Source organism: Danaus plexippus, chromosome 26, assembly GCF_018135715.1.
Source record: "Danaus plexippus chromosome 26, MEX_DaPlex, whole genome shotgun sequence".
Lineage (NCBI taxonomy): Eukaryota > Metazoa > Arthropoda > Insecta > Lepidoptera > Nymphalidae > Danaus > Danaus plexippus.
This window is the reverse complement of record NC_083554.1, coordinates 3,607,922-3,626,544: the sequence shown is the minus strand read 5'-3', so window position 1 is coordinate 3,626,544 and position 18,623 is coordinate 3,607,922. Positions and strand designations below refer to the sequence as shown.

General features: G+C 29.3%; 1 protein-coding gene across 1 annotated transcript in view; it reads left to right on the top strand.

Moving 5' to 3' along the window:
- The window catches only part of LOC116774412 (transcription factor Sox-5), a 139,540-nt gene that overhangs the window by 37,028 nt on the left and 83,889 nt on the right, over nt 1-18,623 (top strand). Inside the window, exon 2 of the mRNA XM_032667141.2 lies at nt 3,306-3,369. The gene's annotated coding sequence lies outside the window, so the exon portion shown is untranslated. The remainder of the gene's footprint in view (nt 1-3,305; nt 3,370-18,623) is intronic.

Sequence of the window (18,623 nt, the reverse complement as noted above, 5' to 3'; positions counted from 1 at the left end):
ACGTCTTTATGGCGTATAATTAATTGCCTTTTGCAACTTCTCGACATATTTTAATGAAAACATACGTTAAAAATATATACTTCATGTAAAATTTTTGTCTCCAAGCTGTTAATCAACTATCGGCTATCCCGGATGTGTTTGGTTTTAGAAAAAAGGTTTTTTGTTAGGAGGTTCTAAACTAACACTGTATGGCGATTAGTTTTGTTTCTGCCAAATGTTTAAAAAGAATGATTTTGAATATTAAGTATTCATAGGCATAAGACAAGGGTCAGAATTACCAAATTTTATTTAAAGATTCTGATCTTTATTTTAATGACACTAGAATACAATTTTTTTATGTCATATGAAATATTTGTATTCCTATACAAGTTTTTATTTAACTCTATTTTTTTTAGTAATTGAATAATCGTTAAAAATACAATTCACCCTTCATTAGAAAATAATGGGTTTTGAAAATAACCGGAAAATGTACGACGCCATTACCGGAAGGGCGTCCAGACAGGAAATAGATTTTTGAAAGTTTCCACCTATGGTGGTTTGCATTCGTTTTTGATTGAAAATTAAAGCTCAATATTTTATATGATTTTGAATAATTTAATTTTTTTGTGGTTTATTTATTATATATATATATATATAAATATTTTTAACGAAATTTGGATCGATTAATATATATTAATATGAAATAAATTGATTTAATATCATATATCTTTATGAATCATAATATTTTTACCCTTTAGGACGCTTCCCGACTGTATAACGATTACGAGAAAAGTCCAAAAGATGGCGCTAGATGGAATGTGATAGCAACGTTTTTTAACTTGTATAATATATTACTTTCAGAGCAAAGATTATATATTTATTGATAAATTATTAGTATGATTGAAGTATTATGTTATTATATTTTATATAAGTTCAATTTCTACCCGCAATCCACTCTTATTTTTCCTTTTCGATTTTCCTGTATTAACTTATATTTCAAATTCGCTGACAATCGCATGTAATATTGTAAAGGTTAGGTTAGGTTATCTTCGCTAGTCAGTTAGTCAGTCAGTCTCCTAAGTTGACTAACCTTTCCCGATTATAGCATTAGTTAAACGAGAATTTAAGATCCATTCAGAGCAAAGTAATAGCGCCATTGTTACTCTTATGGCAACAAATAAAAATAAAATGAAACAATACAACATGTTCTTCATATTGTGTTCGTTTGCGAACTTTAATAATTAAATCATACACATCACGATATATTATGAATTTAATTTATTGCTTCCTAAGCCACCTGGAATATTTACAGCGAATTTAGTTAAAACCAAGACGTATAACTACAACATTATAGTTACATAAACACAAACACTCACTAGACATGTGAGACCTTTCATAATATTATTTGAAAATATTGATAAGTTTTTTTTTGTCAATCGAGTGATAATCTGTAATTATAAGATTAATCCATATTTTTGTTTAGATATGAATATATTTTCTCAAAAGATAAACTGTATTAGAGTTTGACTTCAGTCACAAACTGTAAGGGTATAAAAATCACAGTTTATTTATATGTATGAAAAATAAAAAAAATAATTTAAAGGAGAAAGTTATTTGACTGCCTTATTTACATAAACGTGATCCGTTATCGATACCTTGATATCTATAACTTCGAATCAATATCATCGGATTAAGAGTAATTTTATTACATCGAAGTAAGCGAAACACATACATTGTATTTATAATTATTTAGATTAAAATTTACATAATATAAAACATTTGTAACCCTTAATTCCGCTACAGTTTATCACTTGGACTGAAATTAATCGTTAAAATAAATCTTATGCATTGCCGGCTAACGAGTGAAGACAATACGACAGAGGCTAGCGGCTCCTTTTATCTTGACACTGTCCTATAGTTCGGATGATTTGAATTGTCCGTTTTGTGTTTCATTTAATTACATAAACTGGATGTTATTTATATTAAAAAATCATATATAAAAAAATTTAACTACATACATTTGTACACGTCCTTCGTAATTAAAGCGTGTTAAGATTAAACAAATTATTATAAAATGGTTATTATTTAAGTTTTCAAAATTATATCAACAAGTTTGAATAAATTTATACTAAAATATATAAAAGAATATTGTTTCTCTACATATTTTAAGATAAATCACAGCATTATTTATCAGTAGATTTATCAGGAACCCGGAAATCGATTAACGTCAAGAAGGCTTTTCTTAATTGTAACAGAATTCTTTATATTCATCAAATACAATTCAATTCTCTATAATAAATAATGTTCTAAAGACTTGCAAAATTATTTGACGCATAAAAAAAAGATTCCTTCATATTTCTTTAACGGCTAAATGTTAGTCAGTAATTAGTTTAGTAATTTATATTATATAAAAAACAATTGTAAGCAGAACAAACATAAAAATATCTAAGGTACTCTCAAATGAAAGCTAAAATCACATAATACAAAACATGAATATTATGTTAGTAAATTATTATAAGTCATAACGAAGCGTACGAGTTGATTCTCAATTTGTACTCTTGTGATTCAAAGGCAGGCTACATTTTGCATAGAATGTTGTAATTTTCAACTTTCTTTCAACGTCGGAGAGCGAAAACTTCTAGCTTTGTATGTCAACAGGAGGCTTTTAGAATTATTCGGCTTTTTCGCAATCCTGCATTCGCAAAGGAATGGTAGCCTACGTACGTTCACTCTCTCGGTCTTTCATTCATTCTTTAATCTAACTATCCTGCAATTGGGATTGTTTTTTTATGAAAAACGAATTTCATAAATCCTTCGCTTTCCGTTCGCATTTCCACCGGACAATATGAAATGAATGGAATAAATTTCTAAACGATGGCTTTATATACAAAGCCTGCTATAATCTTTCCATTTTAGAATGATACATTATATATTTCATTTATTAGATCAGACTTTAAACGTAATTCAAAAGCCAATCCTCTGCGGCGATACTGTAAGCGTTATTAGTTTATCGCATGCCATGATAATCTGCGAATATCACTAAAGCGGCGGTCTCTTTGTTCTGTAACTTTTTATGTTTTTTTATTTGAATTACCCCTCAATCGATGGCGGTCTGCGAAGCGATCACAATTTCCACGGTGGATCTCAAAGCATAACTCCAACTGATTGAGAAGTCCTTAAATGTGTTGTTTTGCCATTGTTTTTATCATTTTATTATTCGGGATTATCTTCCATTAAACCACCAAGCGTCTTCAAAGACGATGGCGATTCAAATAATAATTTCAAAATCAAGAATTTGTCCTTAACTTTCTTTTTATATCTCGCAGGTGTTGGTCTACAACGAGATGACCGAAGTTGAAGATCACCAGACTTAGCTTAGTGTTTAAACAGGTATGTGGTAAATGCATGTTTAATATCATATATTATGTTATGAATTCTTTAAAATAATAGTTACAGTAACATAGTAACATTTAGTAACATAATTGTGATCATTCAGGAATATGATTATTACGAGGCTTTTTTGAAAGAAACAGTCCAGAATTACAGAATTCTATATTTCATTGATATATTTATAGGCCTCATTAAATCAACACGTGTGAAACTCCGATAAATAAAACATAAATAGATCCTATTTGCTAGTTAATTAGAAAAAAAAAGGTTTTTCGATAAACATGTTATCTTAGAAGCTGTGGAACTAGAATCCTAGCTGTGGATGGTTATAAAAAATCAGGCAAAAATACTTAGCCATTTGCTAATTACTATTCCGTATTCGGAACGAACCTTTGTGGGAAGCCTGAACGAAAAATACTGATTCCGGTCAGCATCGAATATCATCTCAAAGAGATGCAGCCTCTTTTTGCATTATAGCGCTCCTTTACTTTATTTACTTATTAAAAACGTAACATATATATTATTTCATAAACAAGTCATCGGATATTTATTGGCTCGAAATTCTACTTGTAAAATGTTAATTATATCATTCCAAATGTATGCTGATGTTGCCAGAGTGATGTGTTAATTGGCTTTTTTAAAATTACACATCGTATACAAAAAAAAAAAACGTTTACAATTTACTGAATTAATTAAAATATAGATATTTCACAACAATAAATGGAATGGATTCAAATCAGCAATAAATACGATAGCGCTTCTGTTTAAAATTTAACGGTCAACGACACGCTAGACCCAGTGTCGCCAGCCGTGAGAAACGACCAAAAATGTTGCCAGCATTACCATAATCGTACGTAAAAGTGTAGAACCAGCTTTATATTGAAAAGATTTCACAATTTGATTTTCGAATGGCCGTCGAGTACCGTCAATGAATATTAATCATATAAATAATTACCGTGCCTCCAGTAGTTTTCGCGGTTCATTCGGCTATCAAGTTCTAATATTTTTAATTACCACATATCATTTGTATGGTTTTTATTTTTATTTTTACAGAAAATTCTCTAGCATTCTATATCACTGATGCGAACTATTGATGATGTTAATAATTATATTCGAAATGCTGCTAAATATTTTTTAAACGAGCGAAATTATAAAATCAAGAAAAAATAAATCGTAAAACACATCCCTTTAACATTTTAGTGGGATTTAGTTTATAGGTATTTCAAAAATTATCTGCATTTTTTATCTAACCAATCACCTGTATTTAGATCACGTAATTCTAAGTACGTTGAATTCCTAACGTATTTGAAAGATAAATTCAGAATAAAACAAAAAAGAAAATGTATAGAAAAATTTTAATAAAACATTTAAATAAACATCTGTTCATTTCAAGAATCTTATTCGGTTTGTGTCAATGAACCTTGCAACTTGTTTTGTTATCTGTATAAACTATAATGAAATGTGACAATATAGCATTCTAAATAAAATGTTTCTCTTAAATTCTAAATCATTTCTTTATTCCGTTATTCCATATTATCATCACTGATAAAATATATTTTAATAACTCTACTAGGAGAAAGTAGAAATTGTTTTATTATTTTTTTGTTAATATAAAATTGACAATCTATTATAAATGATCGATTGAGTGATTTAATTTTTGTCTATTAAACAAAGGATACATTCAAATGAACTGTTATATATAACAGTGAAATCTAAGATAAGTAACATACGAAACAAAGATTAAGAATCTAGAAGCCATATATTCGAAACTTTCATGGTAGATTCAATCGCGATATATGGTTGCCTGAGTTAAGCTGTTATATAGTGGCCTGAGTTATGTTATAGTGCCTGAGTTATGCTAACAGTCGGTACCTTTGAGGTATATGTGACACAGACAGACTTATCTGTTGATGGAATGTGAATACGATTTCACTCGAATGTCGCATTTAAAATTTAAACTCTTAAATCGATTGATGGCATATCTTAAAATTATACCGTTTCATCTTGATTTCTTATAAAGTTTTCTTACAAAAAAAAAATATATTATGAAATATAAGACCTCTATCTTAAGTTCGCTTAGTGGGTAACCATAGTGACTTAGTCTCTAATTAGGTTCAGTATTATGGAAAAATATATGAATGTATATAAAATGAATTATAAATATGTTGGTGCTTCCATATCTATTTATTAATCTATGAGCAGCACTCCTGTATTGGCTGGGTTTCTTTGTGAATTATTGCGGATGCGTGGAGGTCCGAATCAATACCTTAATGGCATGTTTTCACCTCCCCAGTAAAAAGTAAAAAATACGCTCCCATTGGGATAGCAGTCTTTATCCGAAGGCTTGCACGTTGGATATATTAGAACCATACCAGTTGTGTAAAGTTTTTTTGCGCTGTATTTTTTTTCCGACGATTGTTCCTTAAAGAGTCGAAGTAACATAAAACAATGACTGTGAAATTTACTTACATCACAACTTAAATATTTTTTTTAAAGAAAAGTCATAGCTTTCAGTATATCATTACGAATTCTATTGAAATTCCATTTCATTTCAAAGAACTTACTACAGTTAAATAATTTGTTTTGTTCCTATAAATAATCGATCAGGCACGTGTCCATAAAAGTTTGAAATATTAAACAAAAATTAATAAAAATCGAAATAAAAATGATTTTGTTTCGACTTAACAAATTAATATCAAAATACTTTGAGCAAATAAAGATGGCCATTTTAAAAAAGGGTTCCATAACATATCTCAGATGCTTGAAATTTTCATTGCTGTCAATAAAACGTCCAGTGGAACTTGAACTCTGGCTTTTGTTCAGGTAGTTTCGACTTCCTGTATTTGGGTATAAACCGAAGGGGTGAGAAAGGTCAGGAGTGAATGGTTATAATACATTAGAATGCTGGGGGATTCAGGAATTTACAACCCTTTGGCTCCAGATTTATGTGACGTTCCGCACATGCAAAGGATCAAGTTTCTTTATTTTACAAATTGATACCAAAATAGATGGCTGAATGTTATTTTTGAATATCTATGGGTGGTTTTTAAGGGTTGATAAATAGACATATCAAGATACACGGAATTTTTTATCTGTATAGTTAACCAACGGTACATAATAGTTAATACGAAACGCCTCCAATAATTCCTACAAAATATAACGATTAATTTATGAGCGTTTTATATGTGTATATATGATACATAAAAAGCATAAAATATTATACATATTTAAGTTATTAGGAAAACAAAAAATAAGTAACAACAAATAATAAAAAAAAACGTCGTATTTCATTTTTATTATAACACACAATAAAATGAATGTTCTTTTTTTAAATTTATTCATAAATACGGATTGTTATATCATGCGTCATCCGTAAACGGATCAATCACAGTTTTAGAAAGACGACAAAAGTAAGGGGACTTTCTAATGTTCTCTAATCTAGTTTTTTTAATATCTTTTTTATATTGTTACAAGGATTTTTTGTTTTAGAATCTACATATGTTACAGACAAAATGTTAAACAGCCAGTGAAGTTAATTTTAACGAACATGTCATAAACCGTTGATAATGATTCCTAGGGATTTTACTTAACTAATATTATTTCAAGTTTAACAGTATAATAGAAATTACGTTAAGCTTAACTATTTTTTTATTTTATGCTATGGCTTCACACATACTGGAATTGTGGTATATTCTGTCAAATTTTTAATTTATTGAACGAATTGTAATTTCCTATACTGTAGCCTTACTTTTAATACATACATAGAAAAATCTTTACGGTTTGGTGTATGTGTGTATCAAATTCATGTTAGTGTGTGTTTTATTTACAATATTTTAATATTTTTCTAATATATTTTAAGTTAAAAATAACTCTTTTTATTTCCTCTCTATATAAAGTTTGATATGTTAATATCCATACCGTCCGTTCCCGTAATGCTCTCACAAAATAATACAAAGCTTTCGTTTCAATTATAAACAAATAAGTCACAGAAAATAGAACATTTCAGGAAGAATAAATTTATATAACAATAACAAAGAGACTAAAAGCGGAGTAATTGAACAAAACGACTAAAAATCCACGTTAACTACTGGCGTGCAGTAAACGCGATATCGGCTCATTACTGCGGCGCATGTTCTTCGTATCGATGTCAGTTAATTTTCCACCAAGTGTAATTACTGTGTTTCGCTTTGTTTTTGCAACCAACTTTATTTGCATAGCATAAGGGTTCCACGTTTGTTCCGACAGCAATGGCGAGGAGAGGCTACAGCTAAGATTTTTTTTTCAGCAATCAGTAATTAAACATTTTCAAAAATCAATAACAAAATTAAGAGGTAAGTTTTTTTTTCTCATTTTTCTTAGAATATACTTTTTTAATATAGTTATTTTTTAAATTATTTGTTCACAATTGTGGCTGCAACTATAATTTTATATTTTCATATTGCAAATGAACAAAATTTTTCTGCTTTTAAAGTCACATACCCAAAAAAATAAAAATGTATTAATTTCCCTATAACACAATTAAAAAAATAATAACTAAGTCATATTTTTTTTAGTTATATTTTTTTCGACTCCACGGATGTTGCTGTTCTAATCTTAAAGGCCAGAATAAGCTAATAGAGACATTGTTTGGTCCTCGTTAGCGGGCTCGATGCGCGGCGGGGGTCTCTACATCTCGCGAAACCATCTTATGTAATGTCCTGCATATTGTTTTAGCCATTTATTTGGAAATATAATAATTGTTGCAACAATCGTATACAATTGACATATTTATAATTAAGTCAACAACATTACTGGTTATATGATGACAATAATTTCTACATATTCAATATTAGAATAAAAGAAAATCACCTCGGGCATGTAATGAAGTCACAACATTCACAGCTAGTGTTGTCACTCGACTGTCATCGCATTCAAACGAGTCAGAGCATCGCTATTTCCAGCCGATATTAAAATGTCTCCCTGGTAGCTGTCATAAATATAATATGACAATAACCACACTTCACTCTTATTTGAATTTCTTAGGTGACTTTGTGTGTTACGAAAGGATTTATTCTTGGTCCGAAACTATCCATCATAGACGAGACAGATAAACATGTCAGCGTAAGTTATTTTAAGTGACGTCTTATTTTTTTTAATAAAATTACAGTATATTTCACTTGTTACATATTATGATTGGGATAGGAATGATCGAGATGTTTCTAATCCAGCTTAAGGTGTGATATGAATAAAAATTTGCACCGATATCGAATGCAAGATGTAGGTCAGGTAGGGAATATTAAAATATCTTAGAACTGCACTACTATCACCAAAGTATTGAAACTTAATATTAATTTAAAATAAAATACATATTTTTATCTACATCAAAATTTAATGGCCTTTTTAACGAATGTATAACATCTATATAATGCTCAGATCTTTTCTGTTTTGTAATAAATAATTCTATAAATTTATATATGAAATAAGCAGAAATAGTCGTAAATAACAGAATTAAGTTAAAAATAATAATGACACTGAAAAAACTTTTGCATAAATTAGGCACGATTAAAATGAAATGCGTCATAAAATAAAAAGCTACTCCTTAATTGATGCACAACAACAAGGGAAGAGTTGCCTTTAGGAAGTACAGGAATAGACTGAATAACAAACAGATGTTATAGTGAAAAATAAAACATGGTTGATGGGTTAAAGGTAACTTCACATTGACTGAAAAATATGGGTATAAATTTTACATAACATGAGGTATTACCAAGGACGCTCTTCAGTGAGCTTCGTTTATGACTAAAGAAAGAATATATAACAAATCAATACAAATCGTTGAAAATTGTTTAGTATATTTGTGTTATGAAAATATATACGTCAATATGAAGACGCCCTTCTAACTTCACGAATCCATCCCTTCTATTTTATTTGTCACTCACAATTTATTGATTCAAAAGCGTCTCAGGTTACTGTTGTAAATTTGAAACTAAAAAACTCAAAGTGGGAAACAGATAAAATTAACCCTAAAACGGCACCGATTTGTTAATTGTTGGGGAGCTTTTTTGTCCCATATTTCTTCTGGAGTGCTTATTTATGAATTTAAATGGCCCCTGAAGACTGGGCTTGATGGTAATTTGAATTTTATGGACTCTATATTTACTACTGGAAGGGTTGAATCTCTAGGGACAACGAAGGCAAATTTCTTTTTCATTGTAATTGTACAATTATTATTATTATCATTTTATTCATTTAAGACTTCATTATGAAACCAAAAACCGCTGTTCATTTATCAACTCTTACTTTATAAGGAAAATTTTATGTAATTATGTAAAGGCTAATGTTATTCAAATAAAACTTTCAGTTTAAAGCAAATTAACTCTGAAAGTTTATAATACTTCGGGAAAATTTATGCCGCCGAGTCACAGTAATGTGTATTCTTAAAACAAGCTTGTATTGTCACAGTACATTCGAAACGTTTCGCGCTTTTCACGCAAGTATCTAAGTTACTACTGTGATGTACAAAAATTTTTATTTGACGTTTCGAACTTATGTTAAGCATATTGTATAAAAAAATAAACAGCAAGAAATATTAAGCGAAATATTTCTTAAACATAAATTTAAATATATAGATGTATACATACCTATGTAGTTTTAGTTAATTTGTCGCATATGTAGAATTCAACAACTGTAACATCACAAGTTTATGTTAATGCCGTGTGTTGATTATGACTTCTGTTCTATATCTATATCTCCATAAACTTCCGACATAATCCAGCAAACTTACGGGATCCTACAACTTTGATTAGATCACGGAGGCTCGAGGGAAGACATAGACAATTCTATTGTATAGGTTAATATTGTATGATAGATAGTTCTTGATGTTTAGGGTGATCAAATGCTATATAAAAAAATAAGTAACTCCAACATTTTATACAAAAATTTTCATTCAGAACTGCGTGTGAGTAAATGTACTGCTTGGAATCTCCTGCCAATTATTTGATATATAGCCATGTGTTGTAGTTCCAGCTACAATTAGTGAAAAAATCATTTTCGGATCCCATATTAAATTAATGAATACATGATTCAAATAAAACTATATATCCGTAGGTTATAACTATCAATTATTAATGTATATTGATTAAAAAGGGAGTACTGGGAGAGGTAAAAACAACCTACAATGCTTAAGAACCTAATAATGCTTTGGATCATAAAGGTATATAATAAGAGTATTTATATAAATGAAGAAATAACTTAAATTATTACTTTATGACGATATTTTTTTTACATTAATATGTTTTATGAATGATACTAACCTTTTTTTATGCCAGGAACTTTTTTTTGCTGCCGTGATGACGGTTGTAAAGGAACCGTAACGTCAGGATTATGTAGAATAAAATAGAAAAAAAAACGCCTAGTATCCGAAAAACTTATTATCATTTAAATGTGTACACGCGACAACCTTAGATATCACTCTGTTTTATGAAGAATCATTATTTTAAATAACAACGAATTATGTATCCACTAAAATTTTACAACTACCCACATTAAATAAAAAACACTGTCAAACATAATTTGATAAAAATTTTATAAACAATTAAATCCAAAACAAATATTTAAGGCTTTATTCAATAACTAACATCAAAAGTATTAGATACTTTGAAAAATTTTAATTTATTGTCAACGGAAACAAAAAATAAAACGGACAATAAATTGTATTAAAACCCGCCTCTTCTTGGTATTTTTACTGAAGAAATGCCAATAAAACTATAAAATTATCGCGGAAACTGTCTTATAGTTCCAGACAGAGATAAATAATATTTTTCATAGGAATTATTTTATTATCAAGTACAATAAAATCTTTGTGTCTGTATACTAGACCACTAGCTCTTGATACTCGTCTCGTAATATATACAAACTTATACATTAATCAATCTTGAAACTTTTTATTTCATTTTACAAATCAGTTTCATTAATATTTATAATTTATACAAAAAGGTATGCTTTTATTATGTTTTTTTTTTTATTAATTATTATTTATGAAATATTCAATTAATTCTATTGATGTTGTCAAGTATCAAAACACAACGATGTGACTAGAATGAATTATGAATTATGGCCGTGGCCTGCTCCCATACGACACGAATAAAATTATATCCAGCCTCTAAACTATTTATAATATTATAATAATTTCTCGGCCAATTATTCCATCGCTGACACTTTTTATTGGTATATATACGATTGTTATGCTTACAAAGTGATAAATAATTTTTATAATGCACTTCTGGCTTCTCGTTAATGTCTTTTCAGTATTAATTATGTTATGTATAACTTCTGTCTTTGGTGTTTTACGACACATTAAGTGACAGCCCTACATTCTTTACTGTTACCATAACATAAACAGCGATATAATAAACATTAAGCTGGCAGCCATAGTTTGTTAATCAGAAACTTTTTGTATTCTTCATCTAAATCCAGCAATCATACTTACCAACAATTCAACTAATCCAACTTTGATGAAGTTTCGGGTAAGTTGGTCTATGTGGAGCCAAGATAAAGTAACGATGGGCAATGAATAAATTTATTGTGAGATTATAACTCACTATTTTCGCTTAAACGTAAAAAGAAGTTTCGATACAAGAACATAAATATAATTCGTATATTAAACAAAATAATTTCAATTAATGTACACAAAAAATGTTTGTTTATATCTATCTATCTAATATTATAAGTAATATTTAACAAACGTAAATAATACCATTCATCTGAGTACCTAAGGAACTAATACTGTAACATAACACCCTACAAGTTAAAACGCGAAAAGGGGAGCTGTCATAATCCCTAATATCTCGATCATAGCACCGACTCCGACCACAAAAGTGACGTAATAATCGCTAATCCCTCATTGTGGCGCCATCTTCTGACAGATTGCCGGCAACTTGAAAAGAGATTACGCGCTTTCACGCTAGGGGCGCTTTGTCGGAACCTTTATTAAATTCTATTGTACGTTGAAGTATAATTTGTTTTTCGAGGCGTCTCTGTTGGTTTGGGGGATTTGTGATATATTGGAGTTTTATGTTTGTGTTTTTAAACAGCTATATGCCATATAAATATTAATAAATGTATATACTCTCACATTCATATAAGACCATATATATTTAACCTTAAATTTTGATAACATTTCAATTACCTACATTACGGGAAGACGAGATGAAGGAATGATTTGAAATGAAAACATAAATCCTAAAACAAAGTTTTTTTTAAACGAATATAGAAAGTTGGTGTTTAGAAAGTATTGTTGATAAAAAAAAACATTATATGAAAACTATTTAACGCTACTTGTTTATAATTCTAAATTACATAAAATAAATAATATATAGTAAACGTGTTCATATTAACAGGATGAATTCTAAGGCATACTTTCACAACCCTCCTTACATTATGATTCTATGCGACATGTTATAATAAAATTCGTAAACACCAGACGTATTTATCTAATATTAATAGTGATATTTAATTTATGACAAAATACATACTAATGACGAAGTGGCTTTTATTGTGTGCGTTATGTATAACAAAACGAAAATCATATCCATAGTTTAAACAAAAAAAAAATCTTTATTTATCAGTAAATTATATTATCTAATAAAAACTCGATCTGTTTTGGGTTATGAAGAAGAAGACTTGAAGACAGTAGTAAGTCTGTGCTTCTCCGTACAGAATTAAATGTTTAATACGTGAATTATTTACTTGCGTCACACGTCAGCTGATGATGGATCGGGTCAATAATTGCGATCGCTGACATCCAGTACAATGTGGGAAAGGTATTATTGATGGGTTACCCCCATATTCAACGAGGGGATTGTTTCATAGGCGGGGGTTATAGGTAATTAACCCTGAATACCTATCAACATTATCACTAGAAAATTTATAATAGTAAAAAAATATATGCTATAATATTATTTGTTTTAAGATATTATCAAGCTTTCAACAGAACATGGTGGCATAAGATATATATAAGTTTGCTCCAAATTTTATGAAATGCTGAAAACAAAATTGACGATCATCGATTCATAATACATCCGCTGTACGATGTAATAAAGTCTTCTCATTAGAATCACGACTTGTCATCATCAAGACTTGCCAAAAAGTTTATATATCACCGAATTAAAACGTGATTGCGACGAAATACTGGCGTGAAAAAAAAAAAAAACTAAAGAGAGTAAATTTTGAAGTTTTTTATGTCGTGTTTTTATTAATGACATGATAAATTTAATTAAGAAAAAACCCTTTATTGCTTCATTTAAAAATGGAAAACTCAATGTGGGCCAATGTCATATGTTGGAGCTATATTTTTTTACATTCAGCAATACCTTCCTTATAATTTTTACGTGAAGTTTTTCTGTAATTTGTCTAAATATAATAATGGTACATACACACCTTAATTAAGGCTCGTTTTACACTCATAACACGCTTCTAAATTCAACGTATAGGACACTAAATCTGACTTAACATACAAAATATTAGTATTCTATCAAATAAATTTCATTTAACATAAAATATCCAAGCGTTCTCTATAAATTAGTTTTCAGACGTTGAGAAACAAAAATGCTAAATGGGTCGACTTCTCAATATTACATTGTCAGATATGTGTTATTTGAGATATATATATATATATTTGTCATGACATAACAATTCAATGAATAAAAAATCTGAATAAAATTTGGCTTAATACAAATAATAGTTTATTAACAACAACAAAATTATTTAGAAATGACATCTTTAATATATGTATATTTAAACGTTATAACGCTTTCGCAATTAACGCATAATTTAATAGAAATCCCCTTAACCAGGTGTCACATTATAAAAGATATATGTTTGTTGTCGATAAAAAACAGTTGAACCGCGAACATCTGACGTCAACAATGCGTCCAGATATATAACCAGACATTTAGAATTAATTATAGTAAAAATACGTGTAATATATGGTTTTTCGAGACCCGGATATACTATCTCTAATACACAGTCATTTATGATAGATTGTGTCTAAACGTGTAATTATGTGCTGTTCGATTGAACCTGGTTGCAAAAATGTTTGAATTCTATTCATATAACATATACGCGAATTTATATGAGGATGTGTATGTTTGTGGTTTTTTAGAACAAAGAGAACTGAAAGTTTCAAAAAGAAAAATGTGTTACGTAAAAACAATTATAAGTACCTCATTAAACTGAAGAATCTTACTTTTCCTTTTGTTTCACGGAAAAAAAACGTTGCCAGTGTCAAAATAATAAAAACATTGTTTTCACTATCCGATTTTAGATTTCAACTAGATCATGTTTCGTAATTGATACCATACGAATTTCCACAGAAAAAATATTTACCTTTTTTCTTGGAACGGCTAGCGAGAACAAACTATGTCACTTATATTAAAAACATCAAACTAAACGTCACTGGCACCCTTGATGTTATAATCCTTAGGATTATTCCAGATGGAATCAGAGAAAGCGTTCTTAGAATTGAAATTTCCAACAATTGATACGTCTTCAGATTATTAAATATTTTCACGCTCTTTATAAAACCCGAGATTAATGTGATCGGAGTTTAAAAAAAGAACAAAGGGAATTTCCAGAACAACAGCAGTAAATAAACATATCTTTAAGCGGCAATAATTCAAGCGGAACTCACAAATTATGAAAAGATAATTTGGCACAAATCATTCCGATGACACTGTTTATAAATAACTTAGAAATGGTTTTTAGTTTTTATTATTTCCACTTCTTATTGCTAAGTAATTTGTCAATCAACGCCAGATGTACCAATGGCTTAGGTAATTATCAAAGCCGCGGACACAACGTAAGACCGACACGTAGGTACTCTTTATAATACTATTCTTAAAATTATAAAAATAATTATAAAAATGCCATATAGAAAAATATTGTATTTTATTATTTTGATATTTATTTATTTTTAAATAGAAAAACAGTTACCGCAACTGTAAATATCAAAAAACAAACATACTGTATACATCAACAGCTATGGCCTTAACTTCTCAACGACAACGACTGTCAACACTTGAACGTCATTGTCGTTATGGCAACAATAGATTTGAATTTCAAACGAATTCAAATGAAGCTTCTCACAAACATTTCAAATGTTGCCACAACATTTTTTTATAATTCCAATGATTAGTTGAGTATTTGGGATTTTTATAAAACTGTCAAAACATGGGCGATAATTTAAACAAATGGCCATTGTTCACCACTGATTCACTTATAAATACTAGATGCTTCCAATTGATAACTTATATGAGTGTCATAAAGTGTGTTGGAATGCGTTGTGACAAAAGGGTATTTATCAAACGAGAAATAGCCAGACTTAATAGATTAACTTTAACTGACGAGGATATTTTGTCGGATTCAAAAAATATTGTAACAAATAAGTAATGGTTTTTGGTACGGATTTTTTATACGTTTCTGTAAATTATATAAATTTATGTCATTCAACGGACACAGAGACATAACAGGATTAACGGAATATTTTATATGAAAATCCAATTATAAGTTATTTTTGAGAGAACTGTGAATAGACGAAACACAATAGTTTTTTTTTAAACCATCCGAATAAATCGAATCATTGCCTCTATGACAATAAATAAAAGAACAGATCTAACGTCAACCGCATTCCGGTCCACTGCTACTTATTATAGCGTTAATAACCGTTAAAATGTCATCCAAATAAAAATATACGCGTATTGTTTTAATAAACAATAGAGGAATGACAATAAAATAGAGAAACGGGGCTATAGAAAAGACTGCTTGACGACGTTGGAATGGACTTTTAAAATTACAGAATAGTGTTACAGAAAGTCCATGAAAATTAACAACAGATACGAAAATTGTTTTGTTTGTTGCAACGACTTGTATAAAGTGTTTTAAATATTTATTTTGATGTAGAAGATCAATAAATTTAAGTCCAGAAGAAACAAACAACAAACAAAACAAACAGAACAAACAAATTAAATTGAAATCTCACAAAACCATTTCAGAAACCTAGTTGGTTTGTCTTTATTGCTTTGCATAGTTGATAAACTTGCAAAATTTTTAGCACCCTGCCATTGTTACTTCACAAATTTTCAATTCGTTGTTTATTCATTACTATGATATACATATATTTTTTATATATAATATAGCTTGCAAAGTGTCATAAATAAAAAAAAAATACTAGATTATTTTCTACTCTTTGGTTGGCATCAAAAATAACCGTCTGAGTATTGAGTGCTGTTGAAATACACGCGTCAAGCAAAACAGCGGGTTGTCGACATGGGCTACTTTCGACTTCTCTTTGCGATCATGGTAATACAATATGTTTGGACTGTGATACTTACTATTTTTAACCGACTGCAAAAAGAGGGGGTTGTGTATTCAACCATTATAAATGTATATTTATATGGAAGTAAATTATTGTAAATTTAGATATACAGCTTCTTAAAATTCCCGTTGATAAATAATTAAGTAAAACTGATAAAAATCATTCTAATAAAATCTTAGAAGGTACTGTTTGGACTCCATATTAAATTTTACCAAAGAAGTAAGTGTTAAGTATAATAACATACTGATGAAGTTTTGTTTATGAGTTTATTAGGCATTTTGGAGTCAATAACTTAAATTTAAATTAAATTCATAATTTCATTCATGTACATTAAATATAAGATTAATTTACCTTTTAATATCATTCGTTAGCTATAATCTATCCATCTATTATCTAGATAATAATAGACCCAGTATATATCTAATGTTAAACGCGTGTAGGAACGCGTAACAATAAATCTAACTGGTGAGACGGACTGTGTAATAAATTAACTATATTATTTTATCCCATTACAACAATCACCCACGCGTCGTGTCGTGCGACAATTACGCGGTTTTCTAATTGAATTATTATTATAACATGTATGATGTACGTTTCATTCAATTGAATGTAACTCGAATGATACTGGAATGGGATTGAAAAGTTTTTCATTCACCTAGTTTACATTGGTCGACGATAATTCTCTCGGTTTTCTTGTTTAATTATGATCGCAACAAGTAAATGTTGTTTAATTGAATGAAACTTGAATGAGATCGGTATAGAATGGAAGTGTTTGTTTCATTCACCTCGGCTGTATTACAGAGTGGTAATTAAAAGCACGTTTTTTAATATTTTAAGGTTTTTTTTCCCATAAGCGTCACTAATAGTCGCAGGCATCACCATCAATCAGAGGGCCGTGAGCCGCAACAATCTTGTTTATAGGAATGTTAACCGTGTTTATTTCTACGGCTACCGAACCTTAGACAGGGTGTTCACCCTCCGACATCCTTACTATGCTAAGCACCTGGTTTCGCTCGTGTTGGAGATATTTAAGTTTACGTTGGGACCATTCATATGGGAATTTTGCTTCTTTAGTCAATACACTTACTTTTATTTTAGTGATGACGATAAATTGGTAATTTAACAAAAGCTGTTCAAACTTAAATTACAAAAAAAAAAAATAAAATAAAAAATAAAGGATTATGATCTGCTGATATTATACATCCAAAAGAATTATGTCGTAATTCTTATTGAAATAAGAAAATAACTGACGAAAGTGTGTGTGTATTGCAGTGACACATAAGGATAAACAACTCATGTATTATTAATTCTCTGGTTTGGTAAAAATTAATAAGATATATCATTTCTAATAAGTATCAACATTTATAAGAATTGATTGTAAATGTTCAGATATGGCATGTCAACCGTAGAGCTAAGAAAAGGTTATAAAAGATTTCTAAGACTCGAATATTTAATTTATTAGCAATTGATAATGCGTATTCGGTTGACTTATATTATATAACATCCTGTATCAGAGATGCGGAACGCTATCGTGATAAATACAGGGCGTGCCGTGACAAATGGTAACAGAGTGTTTTTAAGTATTTTTAGAAATAACACAGCAGTGTGGCCCTACTAATTAGACTCACAATACGTCTTCGCCTCTGTTTCTTTATATTTTTTACATTGTCTTCCAAAATTAATGTTGTCTAATAAATTCGGTGATAATTGATCATTACGTTTATTTGAACGCGCATATGTTGATATATATTATAATAAATATTTTTATAATCTTAACGTAAAGTTAAAGTCTCGTTTCATATTATCCTATAAATAGCTTATCAAAGAACTAGCAATACAAGTATACGTGTATTACAAGTTACAAATTGTCCGAGCAAACGGACTATGAATTATCTTAACATAT